This window comes from Mirounga leonina, unplaced genomic scaffold (genome assembly GCF_011800145.1).
Source record: "Mirounga leonina isolate KUSES-001 unplaced genomic scaffold, KU_Mleo_1.0 Mir_154, whole genome shotgun sequence".
Taxonomy (NCBI): domain Eukaryota; kingdom Metazoa; phylum Chordata; class Mammalia; order Carnivora; family Phocidae; genus Mirounga; species Mirounga leonina.
In genome coordinates, this window is record NW_023270389.1 from 34,964,171 (window position 1) to 34,986,702 (window position 22,532).

Consider the following 22,532-nt stretch of genomic DNA (forward strand, 5'->3'; position numbering starts at 1 on the left):
AGACCTGTACCAAGTAGTTCAATTAATTGTTAGTACTACAGATGGAGAAAAATATATAAAAGCAGCAGGGAAGAAAGGAAAAATTTAAATAACTCAGCCATGTAAAATGAAAGAAAAAAGTGCCTTAAGAGAGCAAGAAAAAATAGAAAATACAGTACAAAAGACAATTCCAGAAGCCTTTCTTTTAAAGGGACATTGGACAAAGATTCAAAATTATAAATTAAATAAAAATGAAAACAGACTTCAGGAAATTTTCAAAGAGTATTCTGGAGTAGACCCAACAGTTGAAGTAAAGGAGACTAGTCTTTTTCAGTTCTTTTTTCTTTCTTTTAATGGGCTTAAATATAAATTAGGGGATTTAATAAGAGAAAAAAATAAGTGAAATCCCAAATGTCCAATTTGTGGCTAGGCATTTTCAGAGAGCCTTAGAAAGTAAATAAGCTAGAAATCAATAGAATTTATGGTTCTCTAGATAAAACAACTGTCTCCTGAAAGAAAAACAAGACTAAAAAGTCTTCTATCCTCTAAGAATTGGGAGCCTATAGAGAGGGATACTTAGTTATTGCAAGGAAAAACATCGTTGAAAGAACCAATGTCCCATTTTGACTAAGAAACAGAAAGATGACTACCCAAAATCTGTCCAGTGATGCAGTTCCAAGGGAGACATTAGCACCCAACAATTCCAGTCCTTCCTCTAAATTTATGTCCCGAAATCTCATAGACACCACTATGCGATCATGTCAATTACACCCTCCCTCAGGGTGGGGCTTTGTCTAGCTTGGCTAACCCTCTATTCCCAGCTCCTACCCTAGTGCCTGGCATGGAGTAGGCGCTCATTAAATATCTGTTGAATCGTGAATAAATAAATGGATAAAGACAGTGAACTTTGTATTGGCACACAGTTGTCCGTGCCTTAGTCCAAAAGAACGGAACCTCTAAATTGAGGCATGATCCTCCATCATTAATTGGTGTGAATCAGGCTGGAATTTGTGGAGATCCTACCCCACCTGGATCTTGTGATAGGCTTCTGTCTTCCCCTCCACTGTCTGCTCCCTGCTCCCGCTGATGTGATCACCGTAATTGTTTATGTCACTTAGATGACTCCCTTAGGAGTTCCTAACTGAGAAATGTGCAGACACACAGGTCTCACAGAGTACACTGGATCCTAAAGTCTCTTCTGGTAGGGAGGGAGAACCTGCCAGAACCCAGTTCTTGTTTCACTATCTCCCTTTGAGGCAAAGCCAGGAATCTGAGCTCGAGCCTTTGCTGAGGGTGGGACAAGGGCTCTGCCTTTGTGCCTCTGGCCTGTGTAGAGCTAACAACAGTAATGACTAGGTCTCCAGGGCAACCAGGACCACTTTCAATCCTTCCAGCCCCGGGGTGTTCTGTCCCTTGGGGAGCCCTGGACCCCCGAGCCTGCCAGCCAGGACAGGCCCACTGGCCCACTCTGGCTTCCCTTTGGGGCTCCTCCCCCAGCGCCTCCTGGCTGCAAGCTCTGTCCTACCAGAAGGCCCTTCTTCCTTGGCCTGGGTTTCACCTTCTTGTATCAGGTGGCAGACCAGCTGGTTCCAGGCCCGAAGCAGGTCTTTTGGCTCCTCCCAGAAACCAACCAACTTCGGAGCAGGAAATCCTGCCCCTCCCCAAAGAGTGGGAAACCGCAGGGAAAGAGAGAGATGAAACAGAAGGGAAGGCAGAGGAGGAGGGAAAGGGAGAAAAGAAGCAAAAGGAAACAGGAGATCAATAAAAAGAAGTCAAATTTGGTTGAAAGCTCAAGGTAAGACTTTTTAAAATCACATTATATATAATAGCATCACTATTTGTGTCGGGGCCTAGTACATAGTAGGTCCTCAGAAAACCGCTATTGAAATAATGCATCTATTGGAATAAACTGGAGGTCTGGGCTGAAGAGAGATTTCAATGTCAAATGCTGGTCCAAAAAAAAAAAAAAATGCCCAATGAGATTTGCAACGTGTAGGAGGGAAGATATGATAAGACGCAGATGGAATGAGACGTCTGTTACTGGCACCGGGAGCATTCTGATCATTTTGGGACAGAAAGTTAAGTTGGAACAAAAAGTTGCAAAAATAGTTCTAAAAGGTCTGCCTGTTCTTTTAAAATCGTACAGAGATTGCAGGTCGTAAGCATTTTTTTAAAAATTGCCTCTAAACCGATGACAGAGCACAAACACCAGGCTGTATCTCGGGAATTGCTGAGAACCCTGATATCTGCATACTGCAGCCAATCATCAGCCCCTTCAATATTATTAATATTGAAACCCGGAGCCTCGAAGAAGGCTCTGTTTTATCGCGAGAAGTCTTGTTCAATGGACCAAGGGAGGCCGAAAGGTGTCGATCATAATTCTTCATGTGCTGTTCGCCTATTCCTTAGCCCCAGTCCAGCCTGACTGCTCAGGATACTGACCCTCCGAGCCTTAAAAGGGCCTGTTCAGGGAAAATTCAAAGGCACTTCTTTCAGGTCAGTTAGAGAAACCCAACAGGAACAGAAAATGCCATTCCCCACCCCCACCATTTACCCAAACCCTCACTTGCCATCAATAGACAGTACCATCCGGAAGGTTGTCCTTTGCCGATCCAGTCACTCAGAGGGATTAAAATAGCTGGACTCATGCTTTGGAAAGCGACTATACACGACGATGATGTGTTTTCACAACAGCTGGCTTTTAAGAGCCCCGGCTCCCCCAACTTTTCCAACAGTGCGTAACAATTCAGAAGGACACATTTGAAGTTTTTTTGGGTTTTGTGTGTGTGTGTCTGTCTGTGTGTGTTGTGTGTATATTTAGTGCCAGCATTTCTCCTTGGGGTTTGTGTGAGTAAATCAGTCAGAAGCTGAAAGGGTGGGAGGTTGGAAGAGGTAAGGAGCAATGAAAGAATCTCACTTCTGCCTGCTTGCCAAGGTTGGAAAGGAATTGCCTTTCTCTCTTCATGATATATGAAAATATCATATGATATGAAAAATAGATGATATGAAAGTAAAATCCCCAAATCCTACTTCACTCTTTATACTAGTATCAGTACACCTAAAAGCTCTCTCCATCCAATTTCTGAGCTGGAATAAATCTTAAAGGTAATCTAATTTAATTCCTCTTGTTTGCCAGGTGAGGGGATCAGAGCCAAGACAGGGAAAGGGCCTTGCCCAAGGTCACATATATGTTAGTGGTGGAGAGGAGATTGGAATTCATTTCTCCTGGTCCCACCTAAGGGCCCCCCAAAAAACCACCCAGACTTTACAGGAAGGTGCCCCAGACACCCAAGAACTCATAAACACTGCATCTGCTGATTAAAAAAATATTCAGTTCAAAGATGCTCAAGTAATCCTTGCCTGGCAGAAATGGAAAGAAGGAAAGATTTTCCTAATAGTTAAGCTTTTCCAGAATCTGTTTTATAACTGTTAGGGGACGAGAGAGAGAGAGAGAGAGTAGAAAGATTTAAGACAGGTTTGTCAGAAGACAACTAGAATATTTTAAATTCCTGTCACTGACCCAGCATTTTGCATACTTTATATCTTTATGGAATCTCGTAGTATCCTCATTTTACATTAACATTTTTTAAATTGGCTCAAATTCACAGAGGGAATAGGATATTATTATTTCTGCATCTCTCATCAGTCGGCCGAGGATCATGCTCTGGACTAATGTAGATATTTATAGTTCGATGACCATTACACGGTTACTCGGGCCACTCCCCAGTGTGGACCCTTGCTCCAGCCATTTCAATCTACTTGAGGTTCCTCTGACATGTCGTGCTATTTCTAGACTCCTTGCCTGAACACACACAGTTCCCTCTATTTGGGATGCCCTTCCCCCATCTTCTTCATCTCCGTAACTTGTATTTATCTTTCAAAACTTAGCTTCAGGGCCACTTCCTCCCAGAAGCCTTTCCCACCATCCTGGACTGATTTGGACACCCTACTCTGTATTCCCACAGCACCCTTTGTACACCCCTATTAGAACATACTATTACACTATTGTGAGTTTTGATTTACTTGCCTACATTCCTTATAATTAACTATAATTTCTTCGAAGGAAGATACCAAATATTGCTCAAATTTTATATTCTGGCACCTAGCACAGTCTGGGCATATGTTAGTGCTCGATAAATGTTTGGGGGGGAAAAATGGATGAATGAACAAATGAAATATTTCCCCTCATTTTCTTCCATTAAAATGATTTGATAAACGTCTCATTTCCATGCGCCTGACTCTCAAATAACTTGGGGGAAGTAGATGTCACTATTATAAGCTTCCCAACACGTCAAGCCTGACCAGCTACTCAAAAGAGCTATCTAGGGTTAAACGTGGCAGTTGAACAAACGTTGATTTCTGCTTCCTGACAAAATGCACTGATCATAGTAGAAGACTTTACATGCTATAAACCACAAGGACAAAGAGAACTGGAATAGAAACAACGGCAGAGGAGAGATGTCAACGCCCTTTGGAAGATGAAAAGTGGATGGATGAGTGATAAGTGACTTAGCAAAGTGGAGACTGCTGAAGCCCAAGGGCCCATGATGGGAAGCCCACAAGAGGCCAAAGAACACAGGAGAGTGTCAGGGATCAGGGCATCAGGCATCTCAGTACACAGCCCAAGAGATTGGTGGCAGGGGACGGGAGGGGGGAGGAGGGGGCGGCGGGCCAGGGATAGGAGACACTCCAGATTCCCTCTCTTGTCCCCCAGTGAAAAAGGGAAGTTGTCCCAGGCTCAGGGACACTGGGCACAGCACAGGGTGCGCTTAGGCACAGAGCTAGAAACAGAGGGATTAGAGAAAGATTCAGTACTGAAAGATGGGATTCCCCAGCCCCTTATCCTGGCTCAGCTCCTGGACCAGGAACAGCGCAGCTTATCCTCCTCTCCATTCACCCTACTCAAGCCGGCACAAGGGCAGAAGAATCCAAGATGCCTCCTTGTAGAAAGTGCCCAACCAAAACAAGGAAGACAATAGATATTGACATTTGGGGGTCCCTCAGTGAAACTACCAAGCACTCTCTGGCTTATCCTGCAGTAGAATCCAGCAACTGGCAAGGCAGGCCCTCACACCCAAAGCTTCCAACAGCCAAGGAATGGACTCCAAGGATCACCAAGCACAGAATGAAAGCCTCTGGCATTGAAGATGGAGACTCCAACACAGGTAATCCAGAGAGCAGAGGAAATCACTAACAACAAAAGCCATGGCAACATTAAAATCTCCCCAGAGATAAGGAAAGATAGTGCATCCATGAATAAAGATCAGGAAGCCACTGTTTAAAAAATACTAGAGAACAAGAAAGAGCTTCTTTTTTTTTTTTTTAGGATTTAGTTATTTATTTTGAGAGAGTGGGAGGGGAGGGTTAGGGAAGAGGGAGAGAATCTCAAGCAGACTCCGTGCTGAGTGGGGAGCCCCACGCAGGGCTTGATCCCACAATCCTGAGATCATGACCTGAGCAAAAACCAAGAGTAGGACACTTTGACCAACTGTGCCATCCAGGTGTCCCGAGAGAGAGCTTTTTAAAATAAAAATACAAGTAGGGGCGCCTGGGTGGCTCAGTTGCTAAGCGTCTGTCTTTGGCTTGGATCATGATCCCAGGGTCCTGGGATTGAGCCACACATCAGATTCCCTGCTCAGGGGGAAGGCTGCTTCTCCCTCTCCCACTCCCCCTGCTTGTGTTCCCTCTCTCTGTCAGATAACTAGATCAAATTTAAAAAAAAAAAATACAAATAGGAATTTTAAAATTAGATTTTATTTATTTATTTATTTGACAGAGAGAGACACAGCGAGAGAGGGAACAGAAGGAGGGGGAGTGGGAGAGGGAGAAGCAGGCTTCCCGCCGAGCAGGGAGCCCGATGCGGGGCTCAATCCCACGACCCTGGGATCATGACCTGAGCTGAAGGCAGTCACTTAACCAACTGAGCCACCCAGGTGCCCCAAATAAAATCTTAAAAAAAAAAAAAAAAGAAGCACTGGAAGATAAAATTGACAGAATCTTCCGGGAAGTAGGACAAAAAGGGAAAGAGATGAAAGATAGGACAAAAACAGTAAGAAACCTACAGGATCCATCCAGGATCTCCGACATCTTCTAATAAGAATTCCAAGAAGAGAACAAGAGAAGGTGGAAGGGAATACATTAATCAAAAAGATAATTTCTCCAAAATTTCCCATGATGAAAGATTTGAATTTCCACATTGAAAAGATCCTCTGGGTGCCCAAAACAATGAATGGGGAAAAAAAAAAAAAACCTCTCTGCAAAGTTCATTATTAGAAATGTTAGAACCGCAGGAATAAAGGGATCCCCAAAGTTCTAAAGAGAAGAAAAACAGTTCACAAAGCAAGGATTAGGAATCCACTTGATCTTAACCAAAAGAATTAGGAATCCAGAGAGCAATTGGACTTCTCAGTAACACCACCAGAGCTAAAAACTGAAAGGCAGTACAGCCGAGTCTTCCAATTCCAAGAGAAAATCACCTTCAGTCTAGAAATCCTTACGCAGACAACTGAGTCAAGGGGAATATAAACTAAAGACAAGCAGACAGAGCTGCCTCACTGGGGTTTACCTGGCCAAGGTCTGATGGGTTCATGCCACATAAGATGTTTAATGTGAAATATCACTCCTGCATCCAAGGTGTCAAAAACATTTCCCTACCATTCATAAGGAAGTGAGCCAAGAGAGAAAAAAGGCTGAGTTCCCAGGTGGACGGCAAAGGGAATGTCCCAGAAAATAGTCTATCAAGCTCCCAGTCCAGACTGGAAGAGAACGACTTGGAGATCCAGGAGGGATGTCTCCAAAGAAAAAAATTAGATAGATTCTCCGATGAAATTGACCAATTTATTTGAGTTGTATAGCTCTTACCAGAGGGTTTGGAGAATATGGATGACTCAGTAAGCAAACAAAAATGAGGCGATTATTAACTCCCTGGAGGGAAGGAGAGAGCCGAAGGAAAGAAATGTGTGCTGTAAACAATTGGTCATAATAATATAAACACAATTGATATAATTAAAAATTGTGCTATAATGGTATTAGGAATCTAAAAGGAAGGAAATGAGAGTCTGCGAGCGTTATAAGAAAAAGCAAAGTCCTAATATTCCTAAGTAGGCAATCAAATACATAATTTCTAAAATTGCAAAATCAAGAAACAGCAATAAAAGGATATTGTTTAAAAATATGGAGTTGATTCCCAGAGGGGGGGAAAATAATATTGCTTTTGAATGAGACTAGGACACAGGGAAGGGAGGAACAAAGATTGCTGTTATTCATTATAACCCGTTTGGTGCCATGTGACTTTTTAAACCCTCCTCTTGTATTATATTAATAAACATAAAAATTATTTAAAAAGAAAATAAGAAAGAAAATGGCTCAGCCCTAACTGCGGTCTCCCTCGGATTACATTCTAGCTAGCAGTCAACATGTTGATGCCTGGAGCCATTAAATTAAGTCTCTGAACAAGCTACAGTTAAAGTATTTACCTAATTACCCAGAGCAGCTCACCAGTCTCTCCACATTCACTTCAGCAAAGTCTGGGGAGCTTTGTAAAAATACAGATGCCTAGGTCCTGCCCTTGCCAGTTCTGATTCCACCCGCCTTGAGGGGGCCTGGAAATCTGCCCTTAGTTCCCCCAGATGATTCAGTTGCACAGCAAAGGTTCAGGAACCACTGGACTGGAGCCGAAATTGTGAGTGCGTCTAGGGAGGGGTGAGGGGGGCGGGATATGTTGGGGGGGGTTGACTGTTTCTGTGTATATGTCAGTGTATTATGAGTCTATCTTCCTCCCTCCCTCCCTCTTTCATTCCCTGTTACCTGAACTTAACCCATCAATATCTCGGGACTGCTAAAAACATTGCCAGAAACGAGTCCCCTTCGCATTTTAAACCCTGCGTTCGGATCTTTCTCTCCCAACCCTGGGGTTCCCTCTGCTGGCAGACGCCTGTTAAAACTCTTAGCATCCTAAACCTAAAAACTCATTCCATTCCTATGAGGTCATCTTCCCCCTACCCGCCGCGCCCGGGGCGGTTTCCAAGCCCTCGACCTTCCTGAACCCTCCCGGTCAGATAGAAAATGGGAAATTCAACCAACCGGGGAAAGACGTTCTTGCCTTACATGTGTGAATATATAAAGATCAGAAGGGAGCAGGACGAGGCAGACATGACAGGGAGGGTACATACTGTAGTTAAGCCTGAGGAAAAGGAGACCTTAAGTTAAGGAGTTTTTCTCCCCACCTTCTTCCTCCCGCTCCCGCCAAGAGATAAGGATGAACGGGACCGCCACATCCATCTGCCTCCCAAAACTCAAAGGAAAGGAACACCTTAGGCTGAGGAGCTCACTGAATTTGGAAGTGGAAGACAGGGGTTCACTATCTGCCCTCACTGTACCTCCTGGAATCCCCTTTTCCGGAGTGTGTAAATCATACCTGTCTGTGGACTCAGATCTTTCCCACAAGCTGAACCTATGCTCAGCTTAACATGGTGTCTGGCACAGAAAAACATGCTCAAAAACATTTGAATGAAAGCTTAACTCCATTGCAGTCCTAACAATCGGAACCTTCCTTCATATCTGCATACTTCTCAAGCTCCTTAAAAGTACTCCCAGGCTCGCACTAAACATTGCATTTCTTCATGTGCCTTTACTCTCCAACCCACAGCATTCTGGCTTTAGTTTCTCAGAACCCTCTGACAGTCTCCAGGAATTCCTATAAGCAAGACCCAATGTATTCTTGGCACTTTATCATCCTCCTTGACCTCCCAAATCTTCAAGGCTGTGACTTCTCCCATCTCATTGAGACACCCCCCCCATACCAAGTGATGGCAGCTGTGATATGAGAAATGCCCAGTGTTACCTTGTCCAAGGGAGGGTAGGGAGGGTGATTTTGAATGGTAGAATCTGAAGGAAAAGAATGGAGGTGGGTAGATAAGAAGTCCCTAGGAAAGGATTTCAAAACTTATGAAGAACTTACAAAGCTAAAATAGTGAGTTTGGACTTTATCCTAAGAACAATAAGGAACCACTGAAGAAGAATTAGATGGAGTAGAGGAGCACATCCCTAGGAGATGATGAATAAAAATAGCAAGGTCACTGGAGAACAGTTTGGCAGTTTCTTAAAAAGTTAAACATAAATGTTCCATATGACCCAGCAATGCGCTCCTGGGTATATACCTAAGAGAAATAAAAACATGTCTAGACAAAGACTTCCACACCAATGTTTACAGCAACACTGTTCATAGGGCACATCTGCAGTGTTGGCAATGGTCAGGTGTTAGCAATGGTTATGTTGGATGGTAGGCCCATAAGGCTTTCACTCAATTATTATGCTTTATAAATTATTTATGGTTCATATATTTTTTGCACACACCAAATGTTTCACAACCTTTTTTTTTTTTTTTAATGAATGGATTAGAGAAGGTAAGATAGGCAGAAGAATGAGGAGATTCCTAAAGCAGAAAATAACAGTGGCCTGAGTTAGGACAGTCATAGTGAAAGTGAAGATTGGGAGGTGGGTCTAGAGATACTTGGGAAGTAGAATTGACTAGACTTGATGAGTAATGGAATTTGGGGATATGAAGAAGGAGTAAAAAAGGAGTTCCAAGGTTCTGGAGTATTCACTGAATGAATGGTGTAGCCATTAATTGAGATAGAAATCCCTAGGAGATGATGAATAAAAATAGCAAGGTCACTGGAGAACAGTTTGGCAGTTTCTTAAAAAGTTAAACACAAATGTTCCATATGACCCAGCAATGCACTCCTGGGTATATACCTAAGAGAAATAAAAACATGTCTAGGGCGCCTGGGTGGCTCGGTTGGTTAAGCGACTGCCTTCGGCTCGGGTCATGATCCTGGAGTCCCAGGATCGAGTCCCGCATTGGGCTCCCTGCTCAGCAGGGAGTCTGCTTCTCCCTCTGCCCCTCCCCCCTCTCGTGTGCTCTCTCTCATCTCTCTCTCTGAAATAAATAAATAAAATCTTTTAAAAAAAATGTCTAGACAAAGACTTCCACACCAATGTTTACAGCAACACTGTTCATAATAGGCAAAAAGTGGAAATTCCAAATGTCTGTGTATTGGTGAATGGATAAACAAAATATGGTATATCCATACAATGAACTATGATTTGGCAATGAAAAGGAACAAAGTATTGATACATGCTACGATATGGGTGAAGCTCAAAAACATTATGCTAAAGTCAAAGAAGTCAGACACAAAAGATCATATATTATGTGATTCCACTAATATGCAAGACAGAAAGTAAATTATTGGCTGCCTGGGGCTGGGGATGGGAACAGGGAGTAATTGTAAATGGGTAAGAGGGATCTTTTTGGGGTGAGGAAAATGTCCTAAAATTCTCTCATCGTGGTGGTTTCCCAACTTTGCAAATTTATTAAAAACTGTTGAACTGTACACTTATCACAAGATAATTTTCTGGTATATAAATTATACTTCAAAAAAGCTGTTTTAAAAAAATCAGGTCAGTTTCAGCATGTTGAGTTTGAGGTGTTCAGAAGACATCAAAAAGGCAAGGTTGAGTAAGCAGCTGGTTACACCACCTGACGCTTAGGAGACAATGCTGCACAGGAGATAGACATTTTTAAGTTTCATCAACACAAAGATAGTAATTGGAGCCATTGGAGTGAGGGAAACCCCACAGGGAAGAGAGAGAAGAAAGGAGTGAGAACAGAATCAAGGCCAACTCCAACATTCACGGAATCCAAAAGGGAAGGGAAGCCTATAAAGAACGCTGAGAAGAAGCAGTCAGAGAAGTAGGAATAAAGCCCAGAGAATATAAATGGACAGAATCCAAGGGAAGAAGATGCTTTGGAGCAGGAAAGAGAGGCTACTGAGAAGTCAGGTAAAGATAAACAGAACCAACCAGTATAAGTCATGATAGAAAAATCTAGCAGGATTGGGGGAGCCCAGTAACACTGTTGAGCATAGCTCCGGGAGGCCAGAAGCCTCCAGAGGCTCAGGCATAGCATGCAAAAGGAGTGAAATGTTGATGGAGGGAGTGAGGCTGGATTGATGAGCCTGAGGAGTGCAGGGGACCCAGAATTTTTGACACAAGGTAAGAGGGAAGACAAAAGGCCAGTAAACAGGCAGAGATCTGGAAGAGGGATGGAGACCTCAGGGTGCAGACGTTCCAAGTCTGGAAGTGAATGACCACAACTACAGATTCCAGCCGTAGCTATTCAAACCCCTCAAAGATGCAATTCCTGCTTACTTCTCTAGGCAGATTTCTAACCATGTCACCCCACCCCCTAAATTCAGTGATCCTGCCGTATGGAATTGTTTGCAGTTTCCCAAACATGCCATTCTCTTTCACACCTCCTTCTATTTTCTCACACAGCTTCCTCTGCATGTAATGTTCTACAGACCAGCCCTCCCCTCTCCCACACACACTCAGTGCTCACTCTTACCTTTCCTCATTTGAACCCAACTCAGTGCTCACTCTTACCTTTCCTCATTTGCCTGGAGCATTCCTGCTCTTGTTTCAATATGGATCAAGGTTAACCTTGCCTCTAGGGCCTCGCCTACTTGCCTGTCCCCCACACAGAACAGCCTATTTCCTTCTTTACACCCTGGGGAGGCCAAAGGCAGGCCACCCCAAGATAGGCCACTTTGGCATGAACATTATTTTGAGTTAAAAGCAATCCAAACCCAGCAGATTCAGGAAAAGCACTTTATCTGCTCCCCACCCCCACCCCAAACTCCTGCTTGTACCAGAAAGAGAGCTATAAAGGAGATTCCTCTTTGCCTTATCTGCATAACAGAGCAATCTTTGTTTTCCAAACATCTCCTTTCACCTTCCTGCTAATGGTCTTTCTCCCCTTTATATCTTCAGACCACTACCCCTCTCCTTAGCTCTTATAAGCCTCATACTGCCTCACTGTCTTTGGAATTTCGTGTCTGTGTGGATTCACTGTATGTCTGAAAGTAAATATGATTTTCTCCTGTTAATCTGTCTCCTGTTAATCTGTCTCATTCTCCTGTTAATCTATCTCCTGTTAATCTGTCAATTTGATTCTTAGTCCAGCAGAAGGACCTTGAAGGGCAAAGGAAATTCTCCCTCCCCAACAGTTGACGTAGTCAACAGGACACTTTAACTCACTGGATACGGCTCGCCCCAGACACAGGGCTGCTCAAAGATCCTGGGACATCTGACATACAGCTGGGAGAAGGTAAGATTTCTTACCATGTCAGTCTCCCAGAATCTATCTGCAGAGTCCAGTGGAGTGAGAGTGGTGAGAGTCCTTTTTCCCTCCTTCGAAATTTAGATTAGCAGGAGAAAATATTTGTGGAACTAGTTCCTTGGGTCTAGCAACTCTGGTTAAATATGCTAGACTACTCTTTGGTTACTGATCCATTTCTTTCCAGAGATGGTCTTTGTTTTTCTTTGTCTGCATCCTTTGTGTCTTTTGTCATGGAATGGGTTGGGTTGACACTAGGTTGCCCACCAACTTCCCTGCGGCGTAGCACACAGTAAAAGAGCATACAGTCCCCAACCCTGTGGCACATCCCTCCTAGGTATTAGTGTGGCTCCGAAAGGATGTAGGGAACAAAGGCAAAAGAAAAGTTAAGTTTCCTTACTACTTACAGCCCATTGACGAGTCCTTCAAACAGGCAGAGTGACCTTCCTCTGGGAGCTCAGCTGCCTCAATGTTGACACTTTGCTAAGCGCAAAAGGAAATCTTAACCTGACCCCCCAGGATCCTATGAGTCTGCTTTAAACATATAGAAATTCCTTTGGAATTTTCATATGTTAACAATCATCCTCTAAGCATATGGTCCACTGATATACATCTGAAGGGTTTCATGACTGAGTTTTTACTAAACAGTAATAAATGACCTTTTCCAAACAATAGCCAGCTCACCTAGGGTCCTGGAAACCTTGTTTTCCAAAACACCTTGGAGGTTTGTGCTGTCCCTAACCCCCTCCCAACTTAAAAGTATACAATTGGCCACTTTCTCATGACCCCAGTGCAGCTCTTTGTGCCCATGGGTCCTGTCCCTGTGCTTTCATAAAACCACCTTTTTGCACTGAAGACATTCTCAAGAATTCTCTCTTGACTGTTTGCTCTGAACCCCAACATTTCCACATCATTTTGGTGTCCGAACATGTGGCTCGAGTCTTCTCACCTGGACTCCGAGCTTTGGTGCAAACTTGGTGAGTACTTTCTCTTCTCTTTCTTTACCTTCATTTCAAGGGCTTTTTAAGGAGTATGGTCTTATTAGAACACTTTCATGTCAATTGTTCATGCTGTAATCCTCTAGTCTGTGGCTACTCTATGGGGAGGAGAAAGCCTGCATTTTGGATGGAAGTTATTCCATGGCTGGAATGGTAATAAGACCCAGAAACTTGATGCCCTCTCTTTATTCCTGTACTTATACAAAGCTATCTGTCTTGGGCATGGGACAGCCACCTAAGTCACCAGGATGGCTGCCAATCTTTTAGACTCCCCTGTGAAGTTCCTCCTCATTGGTCTAATGTGATCCCTTCCACATCTCTGGTCTAGTCACTCCTGGCTGTGAGACCTCCATTCAGAGCTGGCCAAAACCAGTACCTGATTGAATTAAAACCCAAACAGGGACCATTTCCTAGAGAAGTTGGCTGTAAAAGTCTACATGTGTTGGAATGTCACTTAGACCATGATGGATTTCTATCTTTACTGTTTTCCATCAATGTCCTCTACTAACTACTTAAATTACAAATTTGGGTAATTTCCCCTTGTAAAACTTTTCTAATCTTTTCCATGGGTTATAAACGGTGGGTTCTTCACAGCTAGGCAAGGCACGGTATCTTGTGCCATACACTGGCACCCATTTTGCAGTCTAGAATGCGATGGGGAAGCAGAGGGATGCTAGCATCCTTCCTGCAGGGCCTTTAATGGCAAGACAGTGATCATAACGATTTCATTCGAGGGACACCTTGGGTCACTTTGACACCAGGAACCTCTGACATTATTCTGCTTGGGATGCCACCTGGGAGTGAGGGGTAGGTGGGGATTTTCTTGGTAATGGACCTTCTCTCTTCTTCAGTTCCCAAGGACTCTCCCTCAGAATGCCTTTTAACCCACTGGAAACAATTCAGATTGCAAAATTTAAGAAAGGACTGCTCTCCTGTAATGCTGCATGACCTCCGTAGGATCTATCAGATCTCTTCTGCAGGAAACAGGGCAATGGACAGAGGTACCCTAGGTCCAAGCCTTGATGGCTCTAAATCAGGACCTGGACCTAATACCCTCTTCCAGAACGTGTTTAGTCAGTAACCAGGTCAGTAAACTCCCTCGTGATATCTTGGATGATAATTATCTAAATAGGCCTCCTCCTGATAGAACCCAGGTTGCTTGGGGGCGCCTGGGTGGCTCAGTCGGTTAAGCGACTGCCTTCAGCTCAGGTCATGATCCTGGAGTCCCGGGATCGAGTCCCGCATCGGGCTCCCTGCTCGGCAGGGAGTCTGCTTCTCCCTCTGACCCTCCCCCGTCTCATGTGCTTGCTCTCTCTCATTCTCTCTCTGTCAAATAATAAATAAAATCTTAAAAAAAAAAAAAAAGAACCCAGGTTGCTGGAGGAAACAGGCCACCCCTGATGAAAGAGACACTGACCCTCTCTCACTGTTCCTCCTCCTAATAGATGTGGGGGCTTTTCCCTCATTCATTTCCTGGGTTGATGGCTATTATTGGAGCCAACAGTGGTTAGTCTACCTTGGGACGGGGACATTAAGGAATATTCCCAAGCAGCTGCCAAAACTCCCTTTGCTTCAGGAAAGTGCCCTCTCTTCTCCAGCCCAACATGAACTACATATTTCCACTTTGGTGGGAAAAAAACAAAAACACGACATCTGCTCATCTGTCAGCTAATGAGGTTTAGAACCAGGAACCCTCTTTCTCCGTCCGGCAGCACCTGGCCTCTTCTGCCTAACCCCCCCCCCCCCGCCCCATTTCTGCAGCACCTTGGCTATGGCCTGTATAACCGGTTCCTATACCATCCTCAGGGCCTCTGGCACCAATGACTCCTCCTCCTACCCTTGCTGTCAAGGAGTGAAGAGCACCCCCTTGGACTTAATCCCACTTACCTGGTGTCTCAGGTAAAAATCGACAATGGGGAACAAATCTATTGACTTTTAAATGGACCCAGGTGAAACATAATTTGGTATTTAAACTAATTTAAGTTTGTTGGTTTAAGATAGGTCTTTAGCATTATTGGCATTAAGTATAAAACTTTTATTCTACCGAGGTTTACTAAAGGTCAAATAAGCTTACGTTTTCTCTGTTGCAGTATGTTAGCAAAAAGATGACTTAAGATGATAGCAAATTTTGTCTGTCTCAAAGTTTTCATGGGTAATTGTTAATAGCGTTCAAAATCTTTGGTAACCTGAAGCTTTAAAGTTTTGTTTGGTTGTTAAATTGGGATTGAATTCATTGGACATCTAGGTCTTTTCCAAATGGGATAAAGTGCTAAAGCACTGATTACTAAACATAAGGCTTATCCGCTTTTGACTTCTTATTGCAGCGAAACTAAGGATATTTGGGTCTGTTGGAAAACCTGCTTTGTGCTTAAATGTATCTGTAAATTTGCCATCTAAAGAATTCTGGTGTAACAGTTCACAATTGGTTACTATTTAGTTTTCACTGGAGACTAAGGTTTCTAAGAGTTAAAATTCGGCTAAATGTAATTAAGACTGATGGAAATAAGGGAAGCCACTCTGTATGTATAGGAACGATCTAAGGAATGGGAATACATTTTTGTTGAAGGTAAAATAAGGTAATTTTGTCCTAGACTGTGTTTTGTTTTGTTTTGTTTTTTAAGATTTTATTTATTTGACAGGGAGAGAGGGACAGCCGGAGAGAGCACAGGCAGGGGGAGTGGCAGAGGGAGAGGGAGTAGCAGGCTCCATGCTGAGCAAGGAGCCCCATATGGGGCTTGATCCCAGAACTCTGGGATCATGACCTGAGCCAAAGGCAGACACTTAACCGACTGACCTACCCAGGCGCCCTGAGACTGTTTTGAGAGAAATCGCTTGGGACAAAATCTGAATGCAAAGGAAAGTTGTAGAAGGTTTGTGAAGGGAAATCTTTGGAAAGGAATTTTAAGTGTGGTCAGGATGAGCTAAGGTTGAAATGAATGGATTTTCAAAATACACTGGTGGAGCGCCTAGGTGGCTAAGTAGGTTAAACTTCCGACTCTTGGTTTCGGCTCAGGTCATGGTCTTGGGGTGGTGGGATTGAGCTCCACACTCAGGGTGGAGTCTGCTTGGGATTCTTTCCCCCTGCCTCCCCCCTCCCACACTCTCAAACTCTCTCCCTCTGAAATAAATAAATAAATGTTCAAAAAAATACATTGGTATAAGATTGAAATTCTGCAAGTTTTCTTAGTCTGCTCTTGATAAGAAAATGTAAACAAAGTTGTTTTCTCTTTGCCCAGAAAAACCAGTTTCTATGTTTTGTCTTTATCAGGTCTTTGATGATCTATAATCCTATTTAGGCATGTGCTTTAAAACTTGCTAAGGTTTTAACGAACTTCCCCAAGATTTAAATCATAAATGAAGTCTCTTTGACTAATTAGGATTGTTTATTTGGTATGTTACATTCTGTTATAAAGTCATCACTCGATATTCTTATTATTGAAGTGTTCTGTGTCACAGAAATAACTTTATTTGCTCGTCAATTGCACCATAATGAACTCTCATATTGATGGGATTTTGGAATATAGGTGAGGTTCTGTGGGGTGAGGTCTGGAGCCAACAACTAAGAAAGAATTCTTGAGATGTCTTTGGTGAAAAACTGGTTTTATTAAAGCACGGGGACAGGACCCATGCAAAGAAAGAGCTGCTGCACCAGGGTTGTGAGGGGTGGCTGATTATATACTTGGGAGTTGGGGGAAAGTAAGGAAAAGGGAAGTTTCAAAAGAAGTTTCATATGCTAAAGAGGACGGATCTACAAGATACCTACAAGATACCGCTGGCCTTGCCATTGTCAAGTTAAGGTTGTTTTCCCCTCTAGCAAGGTATTAACATTAAGATAGTTTTGAGATCCCTGGAAGAATGTCACACGAGTTCCACCCAGGAGTGGGGGTGGGGGGTGGGGGGAGGTTGCCGGGTGTCAGCTGATGCTTTGTCTTCAGCTAGCCTTCTGCTCCCTCATCAATATCACATCATTAACAATGTCCATTTCTGAGTTTTTGTCATTTATAAGTGTTCTGATGCTCTTATAAAACATGTTTCATCTTCAAGGAGATTCATAAAAAGGACTTTTAGGACAAATACAGGTATTTGATATCTTTAAGATCATAAAACTGAAATGGGTAAGAATTTCCAGAACTAAAAAGCTGCACTCTAAATAAGAATTAGTAACATGGGACTAAATGAATTGTGAAATATGATTATAGTTTTTGTGACTCTTGTTTAAAATATTGCTGGTTCTCTAATGTTCTTCCAGATTGAGGAAACTTTCTCTTAAGATATCTATGACTTAGAAAAATATGATAAAATCTTCCTTGGTGAACAAACTGAGGCATTTAACTTTTCTCTCTACCAGAACCCTCTGAAATTCAAAGTCTTAGTAAGTATGCTTTCTTCCATGGCAATCATAGTCATTTGCATAAGTTCAATAAGAATCCGTGCTCCTTGTAACAGGACACCTTTGGAAACATTGATTATTACCAAGGCTTTCACTGGAATGTCATATTTGAGAGAGACATGCATAGACTCAGATATGGCCAGACAGCTTTTAAGGAATTGAGTTTGACTTTATGAAAAAGGGAGCCATAAAGCCCCTTGGAAATGTTGGCCTGAGACCTTGCTTACAGAGTTCCCAGCAGCCTCACCAGGTGAGTAAAGAATGTCACTTCCTGGTAGGTGCAGGACTCTCAGGATACTTTGGGGACCTCAAGAAGAGGAATTCACCCAAATCTACAGGTATTGCAGGCATGTCTGATGGCAACTACTTGGCCTGGCTTCTGGCCTTGAGAGACTACAAAAAGTTCCATCTAGATTCCTTATGAAAAGTTCCAGCAAAGCCGATTTTGAAAAATCTGCATGGCCAATTGCTATCGTTGCTGAACTTATGTAAATAATTAGGCTACGTTTGTTAAAATTGGACTTGTTTTTCAAACAAATTAGTCTTGATTTGGCTATCTCTGGAATTAGAGATGATTATAGAGAGAAAGAATTATGTTTCAGTAACACACCTCTGTGGCTGTTAAGTTCTAGTTCTGATTGTCTTTGACCACTGTTTGCCCAAGCTAGACAACTTGAGGTAACCTAGCACCTTGACCAATTCTGTATGACTGGAATGACAATATCATTCCCTAAAAGCCAGAGTGTACCCCACTTCATGGGGGTAACTATGGACTTGCAGAGATAATGGATGACCCCACTTTCCTTATGATTGGATTAGATGATGCACTTAGGGCCCTTATCTCCTGAGACAAGTCTTCTCCCACTTGCCAGTGATTTCTCCTAATTAGGATATTGTTGAGGCTAGACCTAAAACAAAGAGGGCTTCTTGATGGTTTTATCCCTTGGCCATATTTGTCCTAGGAACTACCTCTATTGATGTAAAATTGCAAATAGAGGCTTTAGCCAAGCATACAACAGCCCTCCTGGTAGAAGAAGCCTCAAACCTTGCTATGGGACAGTTCCTGACAGTGATGACTCCGCATCAGGTTCAGGGTGTCTTAGAGACCGAAAGCCACCAATGGATGATGGGAGGCTGACTTATTAAATACCAGGCTATGCTCTTAGATACACCTGAAATAATACTTAAAACTTGTCAAACTTTAAACCCAGCTACCTTTATGCCCAGGCCGGACCATCGCATTTCCGTGTTAGAACATGACTGCTCAGAGATTATTGATCTTGTTTATTCTAGCAGACCAGATTTAAAAGATTCCCCTATTGAAAATGCAGATGACAGTTGGTTTATTGATGGCAGTGGTTTCATGGAAAAGGGGATAAGAAAAGATAAGTCAGTCTAATTCAGACCGTTGAGGCCAAAGCCCTCCCAGTATATATGTCTGCCCAAAAAGAGTTAGTAGTGCTCATTCATGCTTTATAATTAGCAAAGCCCTCAAAATTAATATCTATACTAACTCTAAATATGCCTTCCTAGTCCTATAGGCCCATGGAGCAATTTGGAAGGAAAGGGGATCGAGGAGCCATAACTCCCCAATCAAATATGGGCCTGAAATTATGACTCTTCTTGAGGCTCTACACCTACTAAGGAGGTGGCTATAATTCAGCTCAAAGGACAGCAAAGGATATGACCTTAGAATCTGAAGGCAACAATTTGGCAGACTGTGCTGCTAAGTAGGCAGCACAAAATAAACAAATTTTTTAAAATTGGTGTCCTTATATATATATTTTTAAGATTCTATCTATTTATTTGCCAGAGAGAGAGAGAGAGAGCATGAGAGGGAACACAAGTAGAGGGAGCGGCAGGCAGAGGGAGAAGCAGACTCCCCGCTGAGCAAGGAGCCCGATGTGGGCCTCCATCCCAGGACACTGGGATCATGACCTGAGCCAAAGGCGGATGCTTAACCGATGAACCACCCCGGCGTCCCAAAATAAACAAATTTTAAGTCTTTTTGTTGTTGTTGTTAAAGATTTTATTTATTTATTTTGACAGAGAGAGACCACAAGAGAGGGAACACAAGCAGGGGGGAATGGGAGAGGGAGAAGTAGGCTTCCTGCTGAGCAGAAAGCCCGATGTGGGGTTCCATCCCAGGACCCTGGGATCATGACCTGAGCCGAAGGCAGACGCTTAACGACTGAGCCACCCAGGCACCCCACAAATTTTAAGTCTTATACCAGTCTTACCTCCAATAAAGTCCATAACTCCAGTCTGTTCAGACCAAGAAATTCACATAGCCCAGGAATGAGGATATTAAAAAAATGCATAGGACTGGCTTCTTGATAATGAGAGAAAGCCTTTACACCCAGAAATAACTAATGGAAGGTAATCACCAGGATACCCATTTGGGTAAAAAGGCCCTGGAACAAATGGTTAAAAAACACATTTATGGAATTAGCTCAACCGGGACCATTAAACAGGTCTGTCAATCATGTGCTATTTGCACACAAGCAAATCCAGAGGGTGCGACTCACCCCCACCCTTTTTTAAGGCCAGTCCAAAGGCGGAAGCTGTATCCTGCAGAGGACTGGCTATGAGATTTTACACAAATGCCACCTTGTAAAGGATATAAGTAATTATTGGTTTATGTAGACACCTTTACTGGATGGATAGAGGCCTTTCCTTATAAAACAGAAAAGATCACTGAGGTGACAAAAAACTTTGCTAAGAAATATTGTCCAAAGATTTGAACTCCCTCTGTCCGTACAAAGTGACAACGGACCATCTTTTTTTTTTTTTTTTAAGGTTTTATTTATTTATTTGAGACAGAGAGAATGAGAGAGAGAGCACATGAGAGGGGGGAGGGTCAGAGGGAGAAGCGGGCTCCCTGCCAAGCAGGGAGCCCGATGCGGGACTCGATCCAGGGACTCCAGGATCATGACCTGAGCCGAAGGCAGTCGCTTAACCAACTGAGCCACCCAGGCGCCCGTGGGACCATCTTTTATTGCACAAATAACCCAGCAAATAGCTCAGGCCTTAAAGATTAATTACTATTTACATTGGGACTGGCATCCACAATCCTCTGGAAAGGTGGCCCTCCAAAACCAAATAGCCTTGAACTCCTGACTGCAGTTCAAGGAGGCCCAGAATTAAGATAGCTGGCTCCTAACGGGAGCCAGCGGCTATGCGACTCTGACTCATGGCCATGGCTTTCCCCAGGCTGGATAGGCCACTGTACTCTGGGTTTTGCCTGGATGCATAGACACATTATTAAAACCATTACCAACTCAGCCAACCTTCCAAATTTAAAACAACGGTGGACACGTTCTGTGTTTCATTGGTATGACCACCTAGCATCCATCTTTGTTCCCTCTTTGGCACTGGAGAATGTCGTTTGGCGTATGGAAGCTCTTAATAAGTAAGCAGTCAAAGCCCTCAATGACACTCAACATAGCATTTGCCTATTAAATACTGAAGTAACACAAATGAGTAAAGCAGTTTTACAAGCTAGAATGGCTTTAGATGTTTTAACTGCTGCACAAGGTGGAATGTGCGCTGTCATAAAAACGGAATGTTGGGTGTACGTTATGTTCCAGATTATCACAAAAACATTTCTGGGTTTCTAACTGACGTGAATACTCAAATTGGCACTTTAAGCGATCCGATCCCTCTCTTTCCTTAAATGATTGGTTCAACTCCAGGACTCAAGAGGATTTTTGTCAACTATCGAAGGACTTCTATTTGGGCTTCTTTTTTTCTGTTATTCTAATCATGTTTTGCTGTTTTCTCCCATGCCTCTCCACCTGGTGCCGAGACTCCTTTACTGCCATAACCTCAAGCCAACAGATGCTCCTTTCTACTCCGGAAGATCCATACGTGTGGTCTCCCTTGAATTCAGCTGCCTCTGCCTTCCATAACTCCTATATATATAAGCCCCCAACTGACCAGTGTTGACCCACAGCTAGGGACATTTCCATGCCCCTGTTCATCAGAAGGAAGTTACAGAAGATAAGACCTTCCACCCTCAGCAACCTTAAAGATTTAAGGGTCAAAATTATTCAGGGGGGAATGATGCAGGAAACAAAGGCAAAAGAAAAATTAAATTTCCTTACTACTTACAGCCCATTGACAAGTCTTTTGAAGAGGCAGAGTGACCTTCCTCTGGGAGCTCAGCTGCCTCAATATTGACACTTTGCTAAACGCAAAAGGAAATCTTAGCCTGACACCCCCCGCCCCCCAGGATCCTGTGAGTCTACTTTAAACATATAGAAATTCCTTTGGAAACTTCCTTTATGTCTACCCCCAAGATACATGTTAGCAATCACCCTCTAAGCATATGGCCCTCTGATACACATCTGAAGGGTCTCATGACTGAGTTTTCACTTAACAGTAATAAAGAACCTTTTCCAAACAATAGCTAGCCCCCTCAGGATCCTGTAAACCTTGTTTTCCAAAACACCTTGGAGGTTTGTGCTGTCCCTAACCCCCTCCCAACTTAAAAGTATACAATTGGCCACTTTCTCATGACCCCAGTGCAGCTCTTTGTGCTCATGGGTCCTGTCCCTGTGCTTTCATAAAACCACCTTTTTGCACTGAAGACATTCTCAAGGATTCTTTCTGGACCATTTGCTCTGAACCCCAATATTTCCACATCACAAGAGACCCAAGGCTTTAGCTAAAGCTGTTAAGGTGCATATAAATTTTTTCCTTTTGTCTTGTTCTATGTCCTAAGAGCTTGGCTTTGTAACCAATGAGAATATTCTCTTTGGTCTCCATCATCTAGAGGGTGTACTTACCAGGGTATAACTTGGTGGCCAGTCAAAACAACTGGGGATCTAACTCTGACTCTCTCTCTCTCTCCCCAACCTTTCATCCTGGGCCTTGCCACCTCTCAGTGGTGTTTGTCATGAGAGGTTCTAGACCATAGGAACCTTTGTCCTCTCAACCTTCATTGCTTATGAATGATGGAAAGTTCCATTTCAATAGCACCTGC

General features: G+C 43.2%; 1 protein-coding gene across 3 annotated transcripts in view; it reads left to right on the forward strand.

The window, feature by feature from the left end:
* The first annotated feature begins 884 nt into the window (after nt 1-884).
* HSD11B1 (hydroxysteroid 11-beta dehydrogenase 1) overlaps nt 885-22,532 on the forward strand; it is a 63,596-nt gene continuing 41,948 nt past the window's right edge. For 2 of the 3 annotated variants that reach the window (XM_035010461.1, XM_035010462.1), the window contains exons 1-2: nt 885-1,774; nt 11,999-12,148. The gene's annotated coding sequence lies outside the window, so the exon portion shown is untranslated. The remainder of the gene's footprint in view (nt 1,775-11,998; nt 12,149-22,532) is intronic. The other variant, XM_035010463.1, reaches the window with a different exon arrangement.